The 15179-nt window shown below is 46.9% G+C and overlaps 1 pseudogene; it reads left to right on the top strand.

Annotated features, from left to right (window-relative positions):
- Positions 1 to 10335: 10335 nt before the first annotated feature.
- Positions 10336 to 12583, top strand: LOC146178383 (uncharacterized; annotated as a pseudogene).
- The last annotated feature ends 2596 nt before the right edge of the window (positions 12584 to 15179 follow it).

The following is a 15179-nucleotide window of genomic DNA, read 5'->3' as shown; positions in this document are numbered from 1 at the left end:
ACCAGCTATCGTCAGCCACCGTAAACCTACCAAGAGCATTATCTCTCACTGCTTCGTAGCACTGACAGCAGTCCAGGCCACGCGTTCCGTCATTCATCTTGTCTGTGGGTGGCTGTACTTCAAAACAAAGCCAGTAGTGAAATTATGGGAAACTGCAAAAAATGCACAGTCCTTTCTACATGATGTGCTTCTTTAAAAAGAAACCTTTATTGTTGGAAAAGTGGTGTGGCAGCCATTATAGCTTATTTATTGAAAATTTCTCATTTGGGAGGGAAACGTTGCTTGCCTTCCACCCAGCCCTTAAATTTCTATTAGCACAACATGAAAGTTGTGATTTTCGGTTGTCCAGAACATTAGCATATTAACCGACTTGTTCTTCAGTAGTAGAGGTAATTTGTTATGAGACAAGGATCACAAAGATATGCTCTTGCAGTCATGACCAACACTGCCTGACAAAGAAACACTTCATACTAACGGACTGGGGGCGAGTTGGTGCATGATGAAATGAACGGCTATGCAACAAGCTTGACAGAAGCAATGTGGTGTCCCTTTCTTGTTTGTATTCTTGTTTCACTGCCATTCATTTTATCAAACACTTCATACCTTTGCATGTTTTGATGCTATTCACTGTTTAGCCATTTTTGCTGACAGTTCTTTTTCTCTGGCAAACTGAAGGATAGGAGCAATGGCTGCATTCTTGTTCCTTTGAACATAAAAGCGGCGGCATGGCTAAGTAAGTACTTCCACAATAAAAATGGGAGGCATGTAGCAGCGCGCGACTTCATGCACACCCACAGTACCTGAATTGATAATGAGGTTTTCCTTACGAGGCCGTTAGCTTAGTCTAGCAGAGTCCTTCAAAATATTGAAGGGCTCTAATAACTAGCATTCAAGGTTGGAAATACGCAAAACCTTATAGTACATGCATACCTTTGTGATGCACTAGGTTTCAAGCAGTGTGGAAATTCACATATTTCAAATTATATAAACTCATTATGATCTCTACTTTGATAGCTGCATACAGTGGACGCACTAGTATCATCTAGCAAAGCAAGCTTTAGTCTGTTTCAGGATTACAATAGTAGCATTCAGACAGCCCTTAGCACTATCATTATTTTGTGGCACATAATTAAGGCTTGACGGCACCAGTGATTGGCCACTTTGATCAGCGCTATTGCTGACTTCCACGACTGCAGTTGTGGCCTATAATGGTCTGAGCATTGGCCTTGCGTATGTCGGTTGCAGGGATTAATCCCCTGTGCTCCTAGCCACGCTCAGGATTCCAGTGAGTTTGCAGACTGGTGTTTGGCTTTTTTGAGGTGGAGTGCATAGCAAATGAGTTTTTGAAGACACCTTGTGCAGACAAAAAATGCTTGATGCCTTGGCACTTTTTCACCAAAACTGCCCTTTTGTCATTGAAATTTATTTTGCCATTGACTACCACACAAGAGGCAGAAATCTAAACTAGAAAGTATGTGAAGTATGTGTTCGTTGCGAAAATAGCATGCAACATATGCTGCCCTTAATGGCTGCATGCTTATGCACTGGTTAGCAGGTGTTGGTTAGATTGAAAATTAGGAATGAAAAAAAGGAGTGCTCCTGCCTGCTCCGCTAGCACGCAGAAAAACTTTTAAAGTAAAACACTCACAACATGGTTATGGGTCTGTGACACATAGGTAATGTGTATGTTTGAGTACCTTGATGAATTCTTTCTCTAGATGCGGTGGTTCCTATAGGTGACAGAAGTGACGGCGGGTGGGGCGAGGGGAGGGAGGGGGGGGGGGGGGTATTCATAGCACACATGTAATTATAACCAAGTCAATTGTATTTTCTCGTCCTTTCCTTAGTTGGCTCAATTTGCATCAGTTTCGCATTCAACCATAGTAGTAAAAGGTTTTGAACACCTTTAGATTCTGGCCTACTGCACCTGTCATGTCACCAAGCATGCATAGTACAGTCTTTGTGAAAAATATATGGCCCAAGGGGTTCGCTTCTAAGCCCTGTAACGAGGCTCCTGGAAGCAATACTGGAGTATACAAATAGGTAAGCTAGAGGAGTGTGAGGATGATATCTGCTATCTATGAGATTTCGAATACTATAGAGATGAGCAACAAGCCCATTTAGTGTTAATGGCACGGAGCGCCAAATTTTACACTCAATATACAGCTCATCTATTGATCCCAGTAAAACCTCAGCACTGACAGCCACAGCACCTAAAATGTTGAAAAGAAAAATGATAGAAATTATGCTGGAAAACAAATTAGGGTTGCATAAACGAGAAAAAGCTGCATAAGACTAACATAAAATAAATTGTGGCAAAATCTGTAATACACAAAACATACATAATGTTTTTTAATGGTGACAGCATGCCAAGCAAAGGATGGGAATGTTGTAGAGACAGCAAATATTTTAATTTGTGAGATGATTGATATATTTCCTGGGTATGGTGGGCCACATTTTTCTAATTGATGTGAAGTCTACACCTAAGTACTTTAACTGTTATCCTATGAATTCTGCTCCTACTTACTGCACAGAGTATTGAAGATGTCAACTGACCTGATTATTAGTTTTAGACCTGCAGTCTCATCCAACCTAATAAATTGTTGCCAAAGATGCATTTTATCTTCCTTTTAGCTAGATTATCTTCCTTTTAGATATACTATTTCCACAGTACTATACACAGCTTGCTTACAGGAAGTATTCAGAGACTTGGAATGGGAGCAATTATGAATGAGGATTTATGGAGAATACCTCAGCAATCTGCAATTTGCTGATGATATTGCCCTGCTAAGTAGCTCAAGGGATGAACTGCAAAGAATGATTGATGACCTAGACAGGAAGGAAGGAAGAGGAAAGGCAGAGAGTTTAGCCAGTAGAAGAAACGAGTTTGCTACCGTGCACTAGGGGAAGGGGGTGAGTGTATATTTACAGTGATGGGAAAGAGAGGGATGGGTGAAGTCATTATAGTCACGTCACAGCAAAATCACAGCCTATCGATCAGGCCCATGGTTTTCATGAAGCAGAGCATTGCGCCCGGGAGGCCTTCACCGTGACGATCGCCACGGCCAGTGATCTAGAATCTTGGTTTCAGTCAACGGGTGTCCATCTAGATGCTCCAGCGCACAGCAGACTCTCTGTTTTTCTGCACTAGACAGGATCTGGACAGGAATAGCAGGAAGGAAGGCTTTAAAATCAATATGCAGAAGACTAAGGTAATGTTTAAGTAATAGCAGTTCACAATAGGTAGCGAAGCACAAGTGGTCGGCGATGTCTACTTAGGGCAGGTAGACCATAAAAGGGAAATCAAATAACTAGGAGAATAAAATTGGGATGGAGCGCATTTGGCAAGTATTCACAGATTATGCCTAGCAGCTTACAGTATGGCTCAAGAGGAAAGTTGCAACAGTTACATCTTACCTGTACTCACTTATGGTGCTAAAATGTGGAGGCTAACGAAAATGGTTCTGCTTAAGAGTTGAGGACAATGCAGAGGGCTATGGATTGAAAAATGCTAGGTGTAACGTTAACAGTTAGGAAGCGCTCAGAGTGGGTCAGAGAAATAACTTGAGTTAATAACATTCTAGTGGAAATCAAGAAGAATGAATACAGCTATCTGCGCAGGCAGCAACTACCAAACGTTGATGCGCCAATTATGTGGGACTACTTTGCACAGTTCCTAAGGTAAATTGAAGCGCAAACGAAAGACGATCCACAAAGAAGAGGCAAACACAAGGACAGGTGCTCATACTCGACATAAGCCATCCCGTGATGAGACAGTGTAGACCAAAGTTCAAGTGTTAATCACAATTAACTAACCTACGACTATTAACGAAGACCGTCAATTAGTGTATTGCTATAGTGGTATTGCAATAGTACCAGATATAAGCCATTGCGTGATATATGACTTCACATTATAGCTTAAAGTTCAATTCTTAATCACAATTAACTGATCGACAGCTATCAGCAAAGACCGGCAATTTGTATATTGCAATCATACTAGATATAAGTTATCCTGTGATATATGACTTGAAAAGCCTAAAGTTCAATTTTTCATCACAGGTAATTAAATAATGGTAATTAATTAGGACTTGCCCATTGTCAAGTGCAATTATACTCGACGTAGGCCAGCCAACAATTAAGACAATGCTATAACCTGCAGTTCAATTTTTAATCAGTCAACTAATTAACTATTTATAATTAGTACCAATAACAACGTTAGTGCAAATATACTTGACATAAGTTTTCCATTGATATAATAAATGTGGTATTGTAGCTAAAATATAACAGCTATGCAGCTACTGCCGATACTGTATACATATGTGTACACGACGCTCATCGGTCGCCTAATGCTACGCATTAAAACAATGCGCCAGCGAACGATACGTCCTGTTAAGAAATGCCATTTTGGTTTAATTACAAAGCTGGGATATTTAAAAAAAAAAGCACCTAAAGTTCCTAATCAGCTAATGCGACCAAATTCTCCTTTCACCTTAGCCTGGTTCTACCACGGCCGGTCTCGAGGGAGAGCGCGCGCGCTCCCCCTCGAGACCAGCCGTGGTTCTACATACACAAAGCCTGCCACTCATAAGCTGGGGACCAACATGGCGGCCCACCAAGCTTGACGGCTGTTTTTGGCCAAAATAGGCAACCCTGGCATGAAATGTCATCACCGCAAACGACGCAGAGGCCCTCGTCGCAAACGGCAAAGCAGCGAGTTCAGGATCGGTTTCCTGAATATGCAAGGAGCCAGAAGGCAGCAGAAGTGGGCAGAGTTGGCGAAGGAAATGCGGGACAACGAGTTCGCGTTGTTCGCGGTGGCAGAAACCCACCTTAGGGCTGCGGAAACACCTCCCACGGAGCCAGGTTTGCGGTGGGAAGGCTGCAACCGAGAAGCAAATGAAAGGCGAGGGGGAGGACTAGGGTGCCTGTGGATGGATTCCCAACAGTGGACTCGGGAAAGACCGTCGTGCCGAGAGCATATGTGGCTCACGGGTAGTGTGGCAAATAGGCCTGTGGCGTTGGCGATAGTGTACTGGTGGTCGGGGGCGCCAGCAGGCCAGAATGAGGTTTTCAGTGCCTGCTTGTGTGCGGATGTGCGTGATCTCCGGAGTCAGTATGACATTTTGATAGTAGGTGACTTTAATGCGCACTTGGAGGAGCTTGATGGTCGCACGGACGCCAATGGCAAACATCTTCTGGATGTGGCGAAGAATCAAAGTTTGATTATCGTCAACCTCACGGAGAAATGCGGGGGGACGGTTACATGGGCGGCCCGAGACAGATCCTCCTGCATTGACTACTGCCTCATGTCAGATGGACTGTACGAGGCGCTGGATAACATGACCATCGACGAAGACGGGAGTGGGAACCTGGCCAGTGACCACAACCGGATACGCTTGGTGTTTGGCCGGGTAAAGTCGCACAGCAGACGGCTTGAGGGACAGGGAGCCCGGCACCCTACGGAAGACGAACTGCAAAGGATGGCAATGCTTCTGGAGCTACGGGTGGACGAGTTTGACTCCTACGAGCGATCCCGCACGGAAAGCCGGCCGACACGGAGCGAAAGGCTGGTGGACGGCGGAGGTAGCAGCGGCCATCCAAAAGAGACGGGCGGCCAGCCGGAGGCATCGCCATATCTGCCAGAGCGGTGATCAAGGAGCAGTGACGGTAGCCTGGGAGCAGTACCTGGCTTGCAAAAGAGAGGCGGCTGCCATGGTCCAGACAAAGATCAGGAACCTCGATCAGCGTTTTATGGAGGGCCTACAGAAAGCGGGCAGGCAGGCCCCTCGGCGTTTCTGGCGCTACATACAGAAGGGAAGAAGAACGGCCCCTCAGAGACAGCTCCGCGCATCTGAAGATACAGGCCCAGTGGAGGGTCCAGCCTGCCTGCAGCTGCTGGAGGCGTGGTGGAAGGCGATCTTAGAGGTTGATGACGGGAGCTGTGGGAGTGCTCTGGATGGGCAGGTCGTGTGGCAAACGGCGGACACCTCTGCCATGGACGACACCGACGCTGGAGCCAATCTGCGTCAGGCGCCGTCAGACGGAGAGCTGATACGAGCGGCTGGCAGAGTGGACGCTGGGACAGCGGCGGGCTGCAACGGCATTCCCATGAGTCTAATCAAGGTGCTCGGGCCGAGAGCACGCGAACGTGTGGGAGATATGCTATCCGAGGTGATGACGGAAGCCCGGATTCCTGCAGATTGGAAGTTGAGCAGAGTCCGCCCACTCTACAAAGGGAGTGGGGACAAACGAGATCTGACCAACTACAGGCCCATTGCCGTCACGCCCGTCCTTTACCGGATGGCGATGCAAATTGTCAGGACGCGACTCCAGAGCCGGGCAGAAAGGAAGATTCTCGGGGAGCTGCAGACGGGTTTCCGAGTCGGCCGACGCATTGAGGACAATTTATTTGTCCTCACTCAATGCATCGAGATAGCCCTGCAGACGCGGAGCCCGTTATATGTGGCTTTTCTGGACATCTCGAAAGCATATGACCGCGTAAATCGCGAGCTGCTATGGAAACTACTCCAGGAGTACGGGCTGACCGATCAAGACGTGGACGACAGCTGTACACAGGAGTAGTGGCATGTGTCGAATGGGACGGGGGGAGTACGGCACCGATAGGAGGGTCCAGGATAGGAGTTCCGCGAGGTCTCCGACAGGGTTGCCCCCTTTCGCCGCTCCTGTTTATGATTTACGTGGCAAACGTGACGCGCCTGTTGGAAGTGTCAGGACTGGGTTTCAGCATGGAACATCGGGAGGCTGGCCTGCGAGTTGTTCGGCGTATACCTGCGCTTGTGTATGCGGATGATTTTGCGGTCATGGCGGACTCACCCGCTGAACTGCAGAGCTTGCTGGACATCTGCGGCAGGGGGATGTCTAGGCTTCAACTGAGGTTTAGTCCTGCGAAGTGCTCTGTGCTGGTGTGGGGTGCGGAAGAGCTCGACCAGGCACAGACGTGGACTCTCCAGGGAGGTGCGGTGAGCATCGCTTCAGCCGCTAAATACTTGGGAGTGCGCCTATGCTGTGACTCTGACTACATGAAAGCGCAGGAAAAGGCCCTCAAAGCCAAAGCGGCGCGAGATAGAGGGACCCTGGGCCGACAGGCGCTGTGGGCGTACAACAAGTATGAGGTGGTACGTGCACTGTGGAAGATGGTGGCTGTGCCAGGGCTCACGTACGCCAACGCAACACTGTGTTTATCTGCCGGCACAAGGGAGTTCTTGGAAAGACGGCAGAGGGACGCAGGGCGAATGGCGCTGGGAGTCCACAGGAGCTCACCGGTGGAGGGTGTACAGGGAGATCTTGGCTGGTCCTCATTTGCAGCTCGTGAAGCTGTAGCGAAGCTGAACTATGAGGCTAGGCTCCTTCGGTTGCCGGAGACGAATCTGGCGCACCAAACGTTGGTGCACATCATATACGCGGGACTATCGACGCGATGGACCAGACGGACGGCTAATTTACAGCGTCGTTTCAAGGTGGCACCCTCCTCCATGGCGTCGGCGCCTGCTAAGCCCAGCAACGCAACGAACGCGAAAATCCGGGAGCAGGTGCAAAAGACGGAGACGCGAGAGTGGATGAGTGGAATGATGGCGAAGCCCACCTTGGCTCTCTACCGGGCGGCGAAGACAGCTATCGGCCGTGAGCACTGTTTTGACAATTCGTGCGGTAGCGGCTTGCTGGCGGAGGCCCGCTGCGGAGTGCTCCGCACGCGCGTATGGCGCGCAAAATTCGTAAGCGGTCTGGGCACCGCTTGCGGCACCTGTGGAGGGGCGGAGGAAACGATAGGGCATGTGGTCCTAGAGCGCCCCGGTATACCACCGATCTCGGAGGCCTCAGCCCTCCCTGCTGCCCTGGGTTTCGGCCAGACGAAGCGAAGTGTAGTGGAGACCACTAAACGACGCCTGGAATACTGGTGGCGGAATGGGGCGGTGCAACAGAAGAGCATTCCGGCTGTGAACGTGCCAGAGTGAACTAAGTGGTCACGTGGAACAGATATTGTGTGTGTGTGTGTGTGTGTGTGTGTGTGTGTGTGTGTGTGTGTGTGTGTGTGTGTGTGTGTGTGTGTGTGTGTGTGTGTGTGTGTGTGTGTGTGTGTGTGTGTGTGTGTGTGTGTGTGTGTGTGTGTGTGTGTGTGTGTTGTGCATTGTTATTATGTTTTTTTTTTTTGTCTCCGCCACGCCGACAGGCGGAGGCGACCCGTTAAAAAGGGGACAGCCATCATCACCATCACCACCATCACCCTAAGCCAGGCACTGTAGCCAGGCGCCGCGGCGCAACAGGACACCGCTCAACGCCAGCATTGCGCTGGGCCTGGCAGTCGGCAGCCACGACCAACACATCGGAGGTTGGAACATGATCCCAGAAGGGAACTGGCGGCTACATCCTGATGTTTACCTTTTCAGGATGTAGTGGTTATGACTTGAATGACACGTTCCTGAGAGTTGATGTGAATTGTATGATATGACGCACACAGCAAGCTGAGCATCACTTGGATGCAGTCAGACCCATCCGCGTAATGCCCTTCAATAATAAATTGAAGGGCTTTACATTCGCAGCCGAGGACCCCGCCAATACAGACAGTTCTGTGTATTCCTTCTATTCGCTCACCGCTGTCCGACCTAAATGTGGGGCTAGTTTTCCCGACTTTCGTGTCAAAATTGTGTCGCAATAATTCTCGTGCAGAACTTCGGGTAGTGTCGTATGATGTATATCGTTGCCTATAGTGTGCATTTGCTAATCGAGTTGGAGGCTAGCTCACAGGAGAGATTCGAACTAGGAAATACGTGACTACAAATGCACTGCTTTCAAACCATATTTTGACTACTACGGCTTACAGATGCCACGGACAGCATTGGCATCTACTTGGAATGCGCTAACACCCACCGAATGCTGGCAGCAGAAACCTGAACGCATGTCGGTAGCCTCAATCAAAAAACTTTCGCCTGAGAGACTATAATGATTTCGCATTCATACAAGTAAGCAGACGAGTGTTCCTGTCAAATCTTTTACCAAGAATACGACACCTAGTTCTCGTCTCTCCGCAAGGCGGAAAGACGAGAACTAGGTGTCGTATTCTTGGTAAAAGATTTATATATATATATATATATATATATATATATATATATATCTTGCGTCTTCGTCTTTTGTCTGCTGTCTTCTTTTTTAGCCCTCGCCTTTCCACATACGATCGTCGTCTTTGTCACCATCGAAAATCACCGAGCGTTGGTGTGACATTACAATATATATATATATGAAGGAAAGAAGCCAATAGTCGGCGAGGCCAAGGAAAGCGTTGGGGATGGTACTCTATGTCTTTTCTTTTTTTTAACCAAGTAAACATTAAAAAAAAGAAAAGACATAGAGTACCATCCCCAACGCTTTCCTTGGCCTCGCCGACTATTGGCTTCTTTCCTTCATGTATTATAACGAGCACCCTCATTTCCCCTTGATTGATCTGCTTATATATATATATATATATATATATATATATATATATATATATATATATATATATATATATATATATATATATATATATATATATATATATATATCAATGACATCGTGAATGTTGTGAGTCCGCGGGTGTGCAAATAAGACTGTTTGCTGATGATTGTATGTTGTATAGAGATGTGACGACTTCACAAAGATCATATTGTTCTTCAAACAGATTTAAACAACATATTGAATTGGTGTACTTAATGGGGGATGTTGATAAACGCTGACAAATCAGTATTCCTCCGTATTACTCCTAAAAAAGACCCGCTTATTTTTTCTTACTCCTTAGGCACTTCACCACTGCGTGGTACTCACAGCTACAAATACTTGGGTGTTACCTTAACTCTGTCCTGGAACTTGCATATTAATACAATCTGCTCCTCTGCCTTCCGCAAACTCTGTTTCCTGAGACACAAACTAAAAAAAGCCCCTTCTGTAAAATTACTCTCTTATACTTTTCATTTAATAAGCATAAACTAGAGTATGCATGTATAGCATGGAATCCTCATACCAAGTCAAATATCAATCGCCTTGAAAAAATACAAAGAAAGGCAGTTCACGGACTTTCAGATGCCATTCACTGCCATTAGCCGTGTTTTCAATCGGTCACTCGATCTCTCGGAAGTAAAGACTCACTGGCCCATTTTTTCAGACGACACACTTTTGCGTAGATTGCCACAAACCCACAAGAAGCGCTTCTAACGCGTAAACAAGCTAGAAGAGGATATATCTATACACGCGCACCTTATGGCATCAATACAATTTTATCTTGAGGCGGCCGATGCTCGCCGCAGAGTGACGGGTAAGAAGCGATATTACGCTGCCACTATCGAAGCTGGCGGTTATCTCTCCTTGGCTGCGCCCTGCAACTAGACGGGATTCCTATTATTTTGCGCCTCTATAGTGGACGGCTCAATGTTGGGCTGATATTTCGCTAGCACAAAGGTACATAAACCGTCGCAAAATTGCGAGGACGTAGTAGTGGCAGCATGTCGTCTAACCGCTACACGTGCTTCGGCTTTTCGCCCAAGGCGGACCGCAAGAGCATCGAATTCCTTCGCCCGATGCCTTGTCAGCGGCTGTGCAGCGTCTGCAGCGTCCTGCCAGACGCGGTCTTCCGCCTCGACTGCCAGCACGTGTTTTGCGTCGCGTGCATGAGCGACCTACTGTCGAACTCGACCGCCGCTGCCTGCCCCTTCGACGACAAGACGTTCCAGAACGTGAGCATGACCTGGGACTCCGCCTCCGAAGAGTACGTCACCGCTTGCCAATCGTACTGCCTTAACGGCATTCGGATGCGGTTACGTCGGCCGCATGTCAGCAATGATTGAGCACTACTACTCTGAGTGCGACTACCACGTCATCTACTGCGGCTCCTGCACCAAGCCCGTGGCCAGAGTCAACGTCTTGGCTCACCTTCGCGATGGCTGCGCCGGTGGGGTCCTGTCCTTGGGAAACGACGCGCTCACGCCTTCGCACGTGCCGGGCGCTCGCAACGCTGAGTCGGAAGAAGTGTGCTTGTCCGCTGCCTTACAAATAATCGAGAACTTCAAACCCGCCCCCGAGAGAAAAGCAAGCGACGCCGAAGAAAGGGCGCGGTGTAGCAGTGACGGTGACTCCGGTCTTCCAAGCGACGGCGAGACCATCGCGACTGTGGGATCGTGGCAATATGGGACGATGGATGACTCGACGCAGACAGACCAGAAGTGGTCCAGCTTTGACTCGATGGTCTCTTCTGTGCAGAGCGATGACATGCTGACACACTGCAGCGATGGTGACCGGTTAGCGCGCGAGTCGCCGGTTCTGCCATCAGCTTCTGAGCATGCTGCCAGCTATCCCAACGACATTCAGGAAGAAGTTCCGGTAGTGGAGACAGGCAGTTCAGTGAAAGAGGTGCCGGAGTCCATTACACAGCCATTGGTGATGTTCGATTGGGTGGTGAAGCCTTTTCGCAAGTACCGCAACCCACCATGGCCGGAGTTTAAAAGCGACGTGGTGACCGTTGGCGAGAACGGCTACAAGCTGAGGCTGGAGGGCAAGTTCAAGTTCCTCAACTCTCCCACGCCGTTTCTGGCGCTATACATACGGATTCAGAAGGGGCCCAATGACGCCTCACTCGAGTGGCCCTTCAGGCGCCGCTGCTATTTTTTGTTGATGCATACGTGGAACCCACAGCGAGACATAACGTTCAGGCTCGACGACCGCATGGACGTCAGGAGAATACCGAGGGCTGCCAGAGCCCGACTGAGCCGGCCCAAGACGGCAGAAAATTTCGCGATCGGCATTGACCAGTGTATGGCCGCGAACCAGATGGTGGAAGGTGGTTTCGTGAGGAAAAACTCGTTTTGCATTCGCTTTGTCGTTGAATAGCGTGGCGCTACTTTAAGGATATTTGAGAGTGATTGAAATGCTGGATCACTAGCTATTATGCTATTACGCCTCTATCTTGGCATAACGTGTAGTACATATAAGAAAAGAGCTTTCTTCATCTTCACCTATAGTAACTAATCACTCATTTTGTTTTCATACTATTGTGCACCGCAATAAGCTGAAATTATCAGCTCTGTATAATTACCAAATGATTAAACAACATGGTGTTATCCATGAAGAGCATAACGTTATTGTGCATGCAAATTTTCCTAAAGCTACAGTTAAAATCAAGTTCTACGTACAGGGATAATCTGCGCTTGCTTGATTGAGCTCCGAAAAGTTATTTGCACCTTAACGCCGGATGAAATTTTGAATGGCGCAAGATGTTTTCATGCACAATTGCAGCTCATCTGATGCCCAATAGAGACGTGTGCGATTATTTACATTACTTCAATTCAATTCAATTTTATTATATTCAGTACAATTTTATTATATCCGTTCAGTACATTCCAGCTTATACATACAGAAGGAGGTCCCAGAGTCAGTGACTGTATCGGTACCTCCGATATATGACAGATAAAAATTAATATACAAGACAGCAATAATTCACAGTAAGATAAATTGAACGTAGACAATAAATAAGTTGATAATAAAAATAACATTATTTTGCAACAAAAAAAAAACAAACTGAGCAAGCAAGTTAAACACCAAATCAAACAGTAATAAAATATATGCATAAAAAGGCATGACTTCCAATAAGTATTCACCATTGCCTTCTAAACATACATAATAATTTTTTCTTAACGAGAATATTAATCTTAAGGGACCTCAGTGCAATGCCTGGCATTGTTGTTGCCCGGTTGAACAGCTAACCTGCAAGCTCGGTCTAAAAATGCGCGTCGAATACGGTTGCAAAGTTTGTGTATATTCCTTGGTGTGCCCAAGTATTTTGTTCCATAGCCAATCTTCTTTCTTAGCTAAAAGTCTTGTTTACTACGGCAGTGAGCGAATGCATTCTGGAAGATTTTGCAAACGCTTTTAACGATTTTGTTTGAGAGCTTAGACAGTTCATGCAAGTTATAGCGCGAGCTTGAGGCTTAATGATTTTTTTTCTTCTAATATTGTACTTTGGAAGAGACCTTTTAGAGTCCGTGCGTCTAGCATAGTTTTCTCTGATCTGGGCTGAAACTACGAATGTCAGATCTAAAGGTGGGTGATTTTAAATTAATTAATAACCCATTAAAATGGACTAACCGGAATATGCCTGAACATCTAAAAAAAAAGGTTCCTTTTATTAAGAAAGCTGATTGGTTGATCGGACATGCAATTAAGTTTTTTTTTTTTTTATCTCATGGACAAGTTATCAAAGAACAGAGCTGAGGGGTGCGTATACGCTGACCTCATTGCTAACATTGTCTTGAGATCTTAGCAGCATCTACTACTCAGGTTTTTAATTTTAAAGAACCGTCGCATTTCGTGCATATAAATTTGATCTAAAATGAAGAAAAAGATAATGTGTTCTGATTTCCACGAGCTTTGAATAGGGTCGCTTTGCACTCTGTTACCTAACTGGGGCGGCCTTATTGACCATTCCAGGGTTCCATTTCGCAGTCGTTATAGATAACGGTAATAAAGGTAAATTGTAACTTTATCCCGGAACCTCCCATCATAAACTTTGCTTTATAACTAGTTTCCTTTCTTCAGCTATACGCTTCGAGAGTCACTTCATCTTTTTGTCAACTTTCAAAGGTGTCTGCTATGGCTTCCCACACTGCGTCTTGTAGCTAACTTAATCTTGGCTGAAAGCAGTGCGTGCCGAATGCCTTACATTTCCTTTGGAACTCAAACTTGGCCTTAGCAGAATATGCGTTTTGGTGAAAACAAAACGCTGAGCAGCTCATCGCACCCACTGCAATCTTTCTGCTTTTCCAAGTTACGGACTTGACGTGCTGATATATTTAACACCGATATCGTTAAGGGCCACGAGTCGCATAAAGCCGGCATAGGTGCTGTTGTTCTCCGTTGCAAAGTGAAAATGGGTAGTTGCATGCGGCGCCCACAGGAAACCCCACGATCGTGTGGCGCGGTCGTAGTGCAGATGACGCGCAAGCAGTATACGTCTGGTTTTGCGCTGCCTTGGAGATGAATTAAGAACTGCGTCAGTAGAAAGAAACTTCGCGGAATGAATAACAGGCGAAGCTTGAGAGTCCCTCTGATTCTGTTTTGAAGAGTGAGCCAATGGCCCTTGAGAAGACTCAGCACACGGTATCAAAAGGCTATGAGGGAGTGTGCTTGCAAATAAACGTTTTCTATAGTGGCAGGTTTGGGGGAATTAAATGCCTTGCTTGTTAAAAGATCGAGCCGTCGGGTGAACTGGTGTGTTTATGTTCGGGTCACAAGACATACCGTGATAGCATTTGAGCGATGGAGACCTTCTCGGTCGTTTTAGATAAGACGAAACGCGAGGGGCACCGTCACAACGAGAGGTGATAACCGTAAGAGCTTCGCCTGACCGAACAGAAGTATTAATGGCCGATATCGCCTCCAGGTAGAACCAACAAGCGAAGAACTCGAGCACGCGGTTCAGCTTTGTCGCTCTTTTTTTTTTAGTCTGAGCGAGTTAACATCAGGAAGGAAGGAAAGCGTAGCAGGGGGCGGCAGAAAGTTAGGTTGGCGGATGAGATTAAGAAGTTCGCAGGGATCAAGTGGATGCAGCTAGCACAGAACCGGGTTAAGTGGAGAAATATGGGAGAGGCCTTCGCCCTGCAGTGGGTATAATCAGGCTGATGATGATGATGAGTTAACATATTTAGTGGTGAGCATATAGGCAGCACCCCTCTCTGAATCCCTATAACCTACAAGAATGCCCATTTTCAGTGAGCCCAAGGGTTCACTCCTAAGAAACACCGTATGGCTTGTAATGCATTCTCAGTGTTCTAAACCTGAAATTGACATGAATTTTCGTTTCACCCTCTGCAACGATAAGGACTACCACGAAGGGGCGCCACTGCACGGCATATAAGCCGATCCCCTGGCCTGTAAACTTTTGTCGAAGACTGTGCGTCCCTCTCGCGGTCACCGCAAAAGCTGCAAATTGCTCTCGCACACGTTTAACGAGTGTACGCATCTCATGCCGACGCCTTCGAGCGTGCATTTCTCCATTTATTTATTTACGAATGGAGGCAACCAGACATCATAAATGCATAAATACACAAATACACAACAGATTTGATTTTGGTTTGATTTTTATTTCACCAGCACAACTGGAGGGATTCCAACAGAGATCAGATGAAACATCATCATTCGGC

This window comes from Amblyomma maculatum, chromosome 9, assembly GCF_055883805.1.
Source record: "Amblyomma maculatum isolate TAMU_Amacu chromosome 9, ASM5588380v1, whole genome shotgun sequence".
Lineage (NCBI taxonomy): Eukaryota > Metazoa > Arthropoda > Arachnida > Ixodida > Ixodidae > Amblyomma > Amblyomma maculatum.
Note: the sequence above shows the minus strand (reverse complement) of the source record. Positions and strands in the feature narration are given on the sequence as shown.